This window comes from Penaeus monodon, chromosome 41 (assembly GCF_015228065.2).
Source record: "Penaeus monodon isolate SGIC_2016 chromosome 41, NSTDA_Pmon_1, whole genome shotgun sequence".
Taxonomy (NCBI): domain Eukaryota; kingdom Metazoa; phylum Arthropoda; class Malacostraca; order Decapoda; family Penaeidae; genus Penaeus; species Penaeus monodon.
Window position 1 is genome coordinate 4,115,669 of NC_051426.1, and position 10,369 is coordinate 4,126,037.

A 10,369-nucleotide genomic window follows, 5' to 3' on the forward strand; every position below is an offset into this window, starting at 1 on the left:
AGAGAGAGAGCAGTGATGAGAAAGAGAGAGAGGGATAGAGAGAGAGAGAGAGAGAGAGAGGAGAGAGAAGAGAGAGAGAGAGAGAGAGAGAGAGAGCGAGATGCGAGAGAGAGAGAGAGAGAAGGGATGGAAGAGTATATATATATATATATATATATATATATATATATATATATCGATGTTAATATATAAGATGATATATATATGAATAGAGAGAGAGAGAGAGGAGAGAAGAGAGAGGAGAGAGAGAGAGAGAGAGAGAGAGAGTGAGAGAGTAGTTAGGGAATTAGTTATTAGAGAGAGAGAGAGGAGAAGGAGAGACGAGAGAAGAAAATCAAGGGGAAGGAGAGAGAGAGAGAGGAGAGAGAGAGAGAGAGAGGAGGACAGGAGAGAGAGAGAGAGAGAGAGAGAAAGTGATGGAGAGGAAATAGAGAGAAGAGAAGAGAGAGAGTGAGAGTGAGAGGAGATGAGAGAGAAACTGAGAGGAGAGGGGGGGAAGAAAGAGAGAGTAGGATCGGCAGGGAGAGAGAGAGGAGATAGAGAGAAAGGAGAGGTGAAGGAGAGGAGAGTGATGAGAGAGAGAAAGAGAGAGAGAAGAGAGAAGTAGAGTAGACGAGAGGTAGGAGATTGCAGATTGCCGCGATGCTCTGCGAGTAGGAGAGAGAGAGAGAGAGACGGGATGGATGAGGAAATAGAAGAAATACGTATAAGAGAGATGAGCAAAGTGCGAGGCTCTATAACAGGTGAAGAGCAACTGAGAGAGGGAGAGATGGGGTAGTGGAAAGCGAGGGGTAGAAGAAAAGTGAAGTCGGCAGATCGGTGGAAGTGTAGATAGATAGAGTGTGATTAAGATCGATAGAGTAGGCATCGGTCCTGTCGGCGAGAGTATAGCGCCCTCGGAGGGGGCAGATACTACGCAGGCGGCTTCTCCTTCCTTGCACCGGTGAATTATTTCCTAGCGATAAAAAAAAATCTTCATGCGGGGGAGGTCTCGCTACGACGTCGCTGTCTCTCGGGTCTGTCATCGGCTTCTGTATTTGTTATTCTTGTTTTGTCTATCTGATCAAGTGAATATATACATCATATCTTATTTATAGTGTAATCATATTATTCACACACGACGACACTCACCACACAACACACCGGACACGACAAGGAGACAGCTACACACACAGCAACACATATATATAATAGTATGGATATTATATATATTATAGTATATATATTTATATATATATATATATATATAGATATATATATATATATATATATATATATATATACACTGTCTCTGTTCTCTTTCTTTTCCTTTTCTGTCATTTTCCTTCCATTGATGTTTTCTTCATTTCCGGGTCTTTTTTCTCTCTTCCTCGCCTCTTTCCCGTTCTTTATCCCATCAACTCTCCTTCTGCCTTCGCCATTCTCCAGCCCTAATTGTCCTTCCCACACTCCTTTTCCTTTCCGTCCCTCCCTGCCTTCTCACCCTCCTCCCTCCCGCCTTCCTCCTCCTCTTTTTCCCGCGCTCATTTTGCAGCAAAGGGAGCCTTGTTGCAGAGAAGGCGTTAATAGGCTGAATTATTCTTTTCGTTTTGCAGCGAAAACCCAAGTGGAAAGACTCTCCAGATTAAAGGGCTTAAATGTCTTTTTTTTCTATTTCTTTCTTTTCTCTGGTTTTATGCGCGAGGCTTTCGTTAGTTCTTTCTTTCTTTTCTCCTTTTTTGTAGGAGGTCTAATATGCCCTTTTTTGGTGAGGCGGAGGAGGGGCGACGCCGCCTTTATCTTGTGCTTTGTTTTGCATCAGGCTGATTTTTTCATACCTACTTCTATACACACATCACAAACACAGAGCACAACCCACACACACACACACACACACACACACACACACACACACACACACTCACACACACACAAATACAACACACAACCCACACACACAACACACACACACACACACCTCTCACACACACACAAATACAACACAAACACACACACACCACCGCTACAAACAGTAGCACACCCACACACACACAACACACACACAATACCAGACACACACTCCACCACAAATACAGCACACACATAAACAATACGTCCACTTCACTAAACACAACACCAACACATTCTTCTAATCTATCTCACACACACACACACACACTATATATATGAATATAAATGCCACTATAATATTGTGTGTGTATACACATACACGCCACACAACACACGACACATACACACAACACCACACACACACACACACATGCACACCAAGCACACGACACACAGTCCAACACATATTATAACTATAATATAATATATATATACTATTATATATATACACACCCCACCACACACACACGCACCACACGACACACACACACACACACACAGCACACACACACACACACAACACACAACCAAACACACTATTACATATGTAGATTGTATTAAACTTTTGACGTGCACTTACAGAGTAATTTAGATTCATGAATTGATATTTTATAATCATAAAGATTGATTTATATTCCTTATGTTATCTGCTCTGTCATATCTCTGTATGATGTCTATTTGTTTGTAAACGGAAGTTTAATAGAACGTTTTTTCCTTAATTTTTGTACAAAATGTGACGTAGACACGCATAAAGCTATTATTCTGTTGAAGGTGGTATAGCGGAAGGATATTTGATAAATTTAGTAAAAAGTTTTGGAACGTTTTGTCTCGAACGTCATACATTAGGCCGAAAGGGTTTGGCGGCTGGGTAAATGTCCTGCGTCATCCTTTCGTGTTTAATCTATACAGATGAGTGGGATTGTCACATATTTTGTTGTAGCTTGAATTTCTATAGGGATTGGTGTTAACAAAATGAATGGCGAAAAGTGAAATATTTTCATGGGATGTTAAATTAAACTTTCATTCAAATAAATTATGTATCCTCTAGTATAAGTACATTTTTCTTTGTCGAATTAACCAAGGTTGTATTCATTTTATATGTTGTTTGAAAATCAATGCTGAATAAAACATTTGAAATTAATGCTAGTCTATAGTTATGTGATTGTGCTTTACAAATCGGATATTGATTTTGTCCTTTTCTTTATTACTTATTATCTGAATATTTTGATACCAAACATTATAATATATTCTTACACACATACATTATATACATTCTTACACACATACACACCACACACACAGCGCTGCGCGCCGCTGTTGCGCGTTGAGTCGGTATATATTTATTATATACATAATATATAATATAATATAATATATATGTATTATATATATATGTATTGTAACATTCCGCTTGTATTATAGTGCAGTACAATGTGGGTATTTGTAGTATATGTTAACCATAGTAAGTTTTAAGGATGTCTTCTAACTGGGAGTAGCGGGAATAATTACAACAAAGTTAAATGAAAGAAGCTTATATCATTCTCATAAGTTGCTATTACTATATATCTTGAGTTCGTAATATTTGCAGCTTTCTTCTTCTTACCCTAGGTAAATTTATTGCTTTTAAATATGAATTATTGTATATTTTTGGAATTGCTAGTTTATTATGCCGTTGAAATTATATTCTTTATTATACTAGTTTTACGTTCATATCATCCATTTATAATGATTGTTTGATTATATTCAAAGATATTGTTTTTTCATTACCATTATAGGATTGATCCTCACTGTATGGTTTATTATTCAAATTGAACAATATTTCACTCCGACGTTTATTATTTTGTCATATAAATTTTTATTACACAGATAACACAAGCCAAACGCAATAAACAAAAGTTAGAATTAACCAGAAAAACATTACTATATTTCTCTTATGTTTCACCATCATGACACCCTAACATCACACGAAAGATAAGAAAGTAGTTGAGTCCTTAAAAGCTAATTTTCACACGAGTTATATAGGATACCCTTATTAGGAGTACGATTAAGATTACAAAGATGTATCAAAAAACCTTAATTTTCAAAATTAGTCCACCGTGTACCCGTGTCGCTGGAGAGTGAAGCGAATGGGCGCCGCTTCATCGGAGCACCTCCACGTTTTCAGTCCCCCGTCGCCCCAGTAGACTGCTGCGCCCCCCCGCTTCGCGGAACATCGGGTTCGCGAATCATCATACTCGAACTGCAGGGCCATAACGCCCACTAGTTTCGAACCACATGGCTTGTGGTAATTCATCCACGTTTCGTATCGCACACCGAGGCCGTGAATTTGAGGCAGATAGGGTTTGGAATGCGAGTGAAGTAATAACATAATGTATGTTATAGTCTATATATATATATATATGAGAGAACCTTACCAAATCATCCTACGGAGAAACAACTCCGGGATTCCCCAGAATACATAATCCACACCTGACAGTTGTTATCATTATTATTATACACTGCGTTACCGATACCAAGAAACGTACCGACGTTTCATTATTTGGCGAATGAAAAATGCTTCTAGGAACTTTTAAAGAAAATGTTGAACGTCATACCGCCTGTCATCTATTTGCAGTGAGTTGTCATTTCACCAAAAAAAACCCCTAACGCTACGGTGCTTTATGGAATGTAAGCATTCACACGACGGCGGGGACGTGGCTCTTGGGCCGGCCAGTTGTCGCTTCCCAGCATCTGGACGGACCGGGCAGCCGGGTTTCGTAGAACATAGGGAACCTGTGGGGAGGTCCCCGCGCGTGATTACCATAGTTCGCACCAGACTATCCCATTTTCTTTTATTTTTCCTTTCTCTTCGCTTTTATTTCTTTTAAATGTATTTAGGTTTACCGTTTATTTTTCTATTTTGAGTTCATAGTAATTTAATTCGTATTTTTAATTCCTTTTGTATTATGAATCACTGCATGTTTTGTGTCTCGCTATAATGAGGTCCGTTTTGTCAACGTATGTCATCTCGTGTTGTTCTTGTACGGGTGGAAGCCACTGACAGTATAAGGGGGGAGAGGTGCACTTGGTGCAAGAGTCCAAGTCGGCACAAGCGCCTTAGTGGAATCAAAGACTTTGGGCTATTTAAAAAATTAATGTTTTATTTTTTAAAAATATTTGGGCTAATTACTTATTTGATCCTCTTTTTATATTAATGAATGATTCACAAATTGAAGGATCTCAAATTTACTGTATGGTTTTGGATGTTTATAATTTATTCATAAACTTTTTTACGTGTTTATAGCCTTTTACTATTAATTTTAACATTTTATGTGGAATGAATAATTTCGAGAACAATATGTATATCATTTGATATTATTTTGTTTTTATAAAAAAAATGGGTCACTATGTTGTGATGTGAGTTTCTGAGAGTGAGCAAATAAACAGTGTCAAATGGAACTTTGTTTGTGTCACATCTCTCTCTGAAAAACTACACCAAAGTTTGTACTAGCTGCTCTTTGTTACTTGGCTAGAATCTCGATTAATTAGAAAAATTTTAAATTTTAACGTGAGTACTGGCCAATGGGGTTTGTATGACCTTACCTCCTCGTTAGTTAGCAAAGCTTTCCCCAGACTCTTCGACCTTGACCCTCCTCCTGAGACTTGTTTCAGCTCTTGTTCGTTCATTCTCTCTACCACTATATGTATTCTTGTAAAAAAATTCCCCTTATATCCATATTAGTTTATTTTTCGTCTAAAGAGGAACTCGTGAAGAGTTCGAAACGTCACGATCTATTTTCATTTCTTACTATGACTGCTTTCCTTTTCATCTTACCTGTACTTTTATTGATCTTTTTACTCTACTTTTATCATACTTTTACTATACTTTTACTGATCATTTTACTCTACTTTACTAATCTTTTGGTACTTCTGGTATCGTTATTTTACCCTTATTCCCGACTGTCTTACCTTGTTACTACCCTTATTTCTTCTACACGCTTCTGCACCTGCCGCTCGTACTGCCCTACTACTATTGCTCGTGCCACCATTATTGCTATGGCTACTACCACTACTACTATTGCTACTCTCACTACAGTGGAAGGACACTAGAGAAGAATAAAAGCATTGTTAGATCAAAGAAGTCTTTGTCTCATTTCAAGAGGAGCGAACGGGACCCCACAACTTTATTTCTCACCTGGTCCCTAAGCCTCTTTGCCTCACGGGAGATTTGATTTCTGTCTCCTCCTTACGGACTGACACACACACATATCTGTATATGCATATATATTCATATCGAACAAATTGCAAGTAGAACAACGAAGGGAAATACAAGAAAACACACGAATATGCCGATGGCCTTTTCGCATTAACTGCTTCATCAGGGTATATAAGACTAGAGCTACATAGAGGTATATATAAATGTACTAGGCGGTCAGGTCACCAAGGTAATCAGGTGTGCTGTTGTGGTGTTGAAGTTGTGTGTATGAACGCCGCTTCTACTATCTTCCTTTTTTAATGATGGAGGCCTGGGACCGCGATGGCGCTTCTCTTGTCATGTCGTCGGAGGGTGCTGTGGTTGATTGATTGATTATTTAAAATCATATGCCGCGTCAACAGCTTAGGTCATTAGCGGCGAACACCTTGTTAAATAGAAATTTTAAAATATTTAAAACTTTAAAAATCTATCAATAAATATCTTGCAAAGAGAAATAAATATATTAAAAATCAAAGCATAAATAGTATGCTTTAAGTGTATAAAATTATTGCATAAATATCATGCATAATTCCTCCCTAAGGAAACTAATAAGACCCTCTATATCATAATCCTCCCCCAATACATTTTTCAGTGTATATGGGGGAGACAAGTACATACGTCTTTAGTCTGAGAATGTTGCACATCTTTCCACTACATGTGCGACCGTTAATGGCACTTGGCATCCCTCGCAAAGTGCTTGACTTTTAGCCATCATCGGTCCATGAGTCAGTCTTGTGTGCCCGATTCTTAGTCTTGTTAATACAACTTCTACTTTCGGTTAGGATGGATGCTGGTCACCCAACTGCCAAGGTCATCTCTAATCTCTTGCAGTTTGTTTCTAGAGGTATGCCTCCGTTGTTCCCTCCATCTGTCACGAAGACACCTCCTGATGCTGGGTTTCAGGTCGATGTGTGGGAGAGGAAAACGAGCATCACAAGGCTGAGTGGCGGCTGCCTTGGCCTTCTGATCAGTTCGCTCATTCCCACTGATACCAACATGCGCTGGCACCCAACATAGAGTTATCTTTTTACGTGTTGACATCAGTACAAGCCAATCTTGAACCTCCCTCACTACTGGATGTGATGAGATTAAGCTCTTGATTGCTTGCAAGGCACAACGAGAGTCACAATATATTACAATAGAATGGTTCGTAAGATCTCTAGTCATCTTAACTGCTGCAAGGATGGCATGTAACTCTGCAGTGAAGATCGAGGCTGCTAGATGATGCAGTATTCCTCCTGCTCACTGCTGCAAAGCCCACACCATTTTCAAACTTTGAACCATCTGTATATATTGCATCTGACCCTTGGTACTTAGAAATGTGCTGAAGAAATCTCTCTCTGACTTCTGCTTTGGATCTCTCCCCTTTCTCAATTCCGACCAAATCCAGCTCGACGTGATTAGTCGAAGGGGGGAATTGGGGAATTCCAACAGCCAGAACTTTAGTGAGATTTAAATTTAGATCTTCCACAAGATTCCTCATTCTCCTACCATATGATTGGCTATCCTTAAGGGGGTTGTAGGAGATCCCGGAATCCTTTATAGTCTCGTAAAGTAAATCAGGTTCATGTAGTCCCGGTGTAATGAAAGAGGTGGTTCTCCACTCTCAGCATACAGGGACTCCACAGGCGAAGACCTGAAAGCCCCAGGACAGATTCTGAGAGCTTCATTATGAACTGAGTCCAACATCCGGAGAACAGTGGGAGCTGCAGATGAATAAGCCATAGTCAAGCTTATTACGAATAAGCGCTCGGTAAAGCCGTAGAAGCGTTGTGCAGTCTGCACCCCAAGATAAATGTGAAAGAACCCTCAAAATACTAAGTGCTTTTGTAGCCTTCACTTTTAACTGTTTGATGTGAGGCACCCATGTAAGCCTTGAGTCAAAAATTAGACCGAAGTATTTCACCTCTTGGACAAATTGAAGTGGGTTTGCTCCTAAATAGAGAAAAGGATGGAACTTTCCTCGTTTGTGGAAATGTATAGCCATGGTCTTGCTCTGAGAAAATTTGAACCCATGGTATATTGCCCACAGTACAGCCTGATTTATTGCTGTCTGCATGTGTCCTTGCACATCCTGTAAGCTTCCTCCTGAGCAGTACAGTGTAAAGTCATCCACATACAGATTACTTGAGACAGCACTTGGAACAACCTTTACGATGTCATTTATAGCAATGGCAAACAGTGTCACACTTAAGACACTCCCTTGTGGGACCCCTTCCAGCTGATCTTCCAGGTTAGAGAAACTGTTTCCCACCCGAACTCTATACTTCCTGTTCGTAAGGAAGCTTTGTATGAAGGTAGGTAATGCTCCTCTTAAACCAATGTCATACAGCTTCAAGTGTATGCCTTGCTTCCAAGTAGTATCGTAAGCCTTTCCAAGGTCAATGAAGACTGCTATCATGTGTATAACAGTTTCCATCCTCACAAGTGCATCTGTGGTCGATCAATTTTCTAAAGCCATATTGATATGGGGTCAACACGTTTTCCTTTTCTAGCAGCCATGTCAACCTGAAGTTTACCATTTTCTCCATCAGCTTGCAGATGCAGCTGGTGAGAGAAATTGTTCTGTAATCTCTTAGTGTGGAAGCATCTTTGCCAGGTTTAGGAACAGGAATGATTATAGCCTCTTTCTATGTGGATGGCACTGTGCCATCCCTATAGATCCTATTGAATAGGTCCAACAGGAACTTCTGGGAGCTCTCCGGTAAGTGAGATATCAATTGGTATGGAATATCGTCACTTCCTGGGGCAGTCTTATGACAGAGCTGCAAAGCAGAGTCCATCTCCTTGTGCAAAAATGGCAAGTTGTATGAAAGTTCTGCTGCAGTCCTACTGAAAAATGACACTGGGTGTCGTTCCTGTTCAGCCTGAAGAGTGGAGAATCAAGCAGTGTAAGATGCTCCAGAGGAGATCTCTGCCATGGATTTAGCTAGCTCATTTGCAACATCTTTTTTGTCTGTGATAATTATGCCATCTATCTTCAGAGCAGGTTGTGACATGGATATGCTCTTTCCAGCGATCTTATGCATCTTGTCCCATACCCATGCTAAGGGGGTCCCAGAGTTAATCAAGGAAACATACAGTCTCTACAACGTCCGTCTAGCCTCCTTTAGCACTCCTGGCCTTGGCTCGGGTCTTTTTGTAATTGATCAAGGTTAAATTGCTGGGGCGTCATTTCAACTGCCTTAATGCAACTTTTCTTGCTCTGACCGCTTGTTGGCATTCATCAGACCACCATGGTACCGGAGGTCGACGATACTGCCCGCTACTTTTGGGAATGGATGCTTCTGCTGCAAGGTGAATTCGTGATATGAAGTGATTAACAGCATCTTGAGCACACTGGAAATCATCTACTTGCAATACTGTAGTTGATCGAAAAAGATTCCAGTCCGCATGTTCAAGTCGCCATCTCTGCACTTCATTGGCTAGAATACCATTCACCTCTTGCAAAAGTATTGGAAAGTGGTCGCTTCCATGTAAGTCTTCCATGACCTGCCAAGTGAAGTTCAACTGTGAATCAGGTGATCCTATTGATAGGTCTATATTGGAGAATGTCCCAGTTTGAATTTGGAAATGTGTGGGAGTGTCACTGTTCAGTAAAACTGCATCTACTCTTAAGAACAAGGACTCCAAGGCCCTTCCTCGAGGGTTGCACAAAGTGTCTCCCCAGAGGTGATGCCAACCATTGAAATCTCTCAAGAGTAGAAATGGATGTAGCAACTGCAAAAGTAGATTTTCCAAACCATTTATGTAGAAATTATGTACAGGAAGGTAGATGGATATCAAGCCTATTCTCACAGCCTTCACCTGCAGTATTGTCTGCAGGTAGATGGCCTGGAAGGGAATATCCTGACGTACCATTACTGCTGCTTCTACATGAGGTCCATTGTCAAAGGTTCCATAATGGGCTTGAACTTGGAATCCTCTCAGGAAAATGGAACGATTTTCTTGGTCACAATCTCTTTTAGGCATTCACAAACTGGGTTACATGAAGCTATCAGAAGTTGCAGTTCTTTCTATTTTGCATGAATTCTCTGACAGTTCCATTGGATTAGGGTATCCATTTCTTCAGATAACCTCTTCATAAGGTGTTTGGCAACACCTGTGGTCTAGGTTTGCCCCACACCTTTAGGCTGTCCCTTTCCAGGCTCCTGGGAGTATCTTTTTAAGGGTTGGTTACCTGTGGAATTAGTTTCCACAGGCTTCCTTTGGACAGGCTCAAGATTTCTTTGCCTGGGCAAAGAA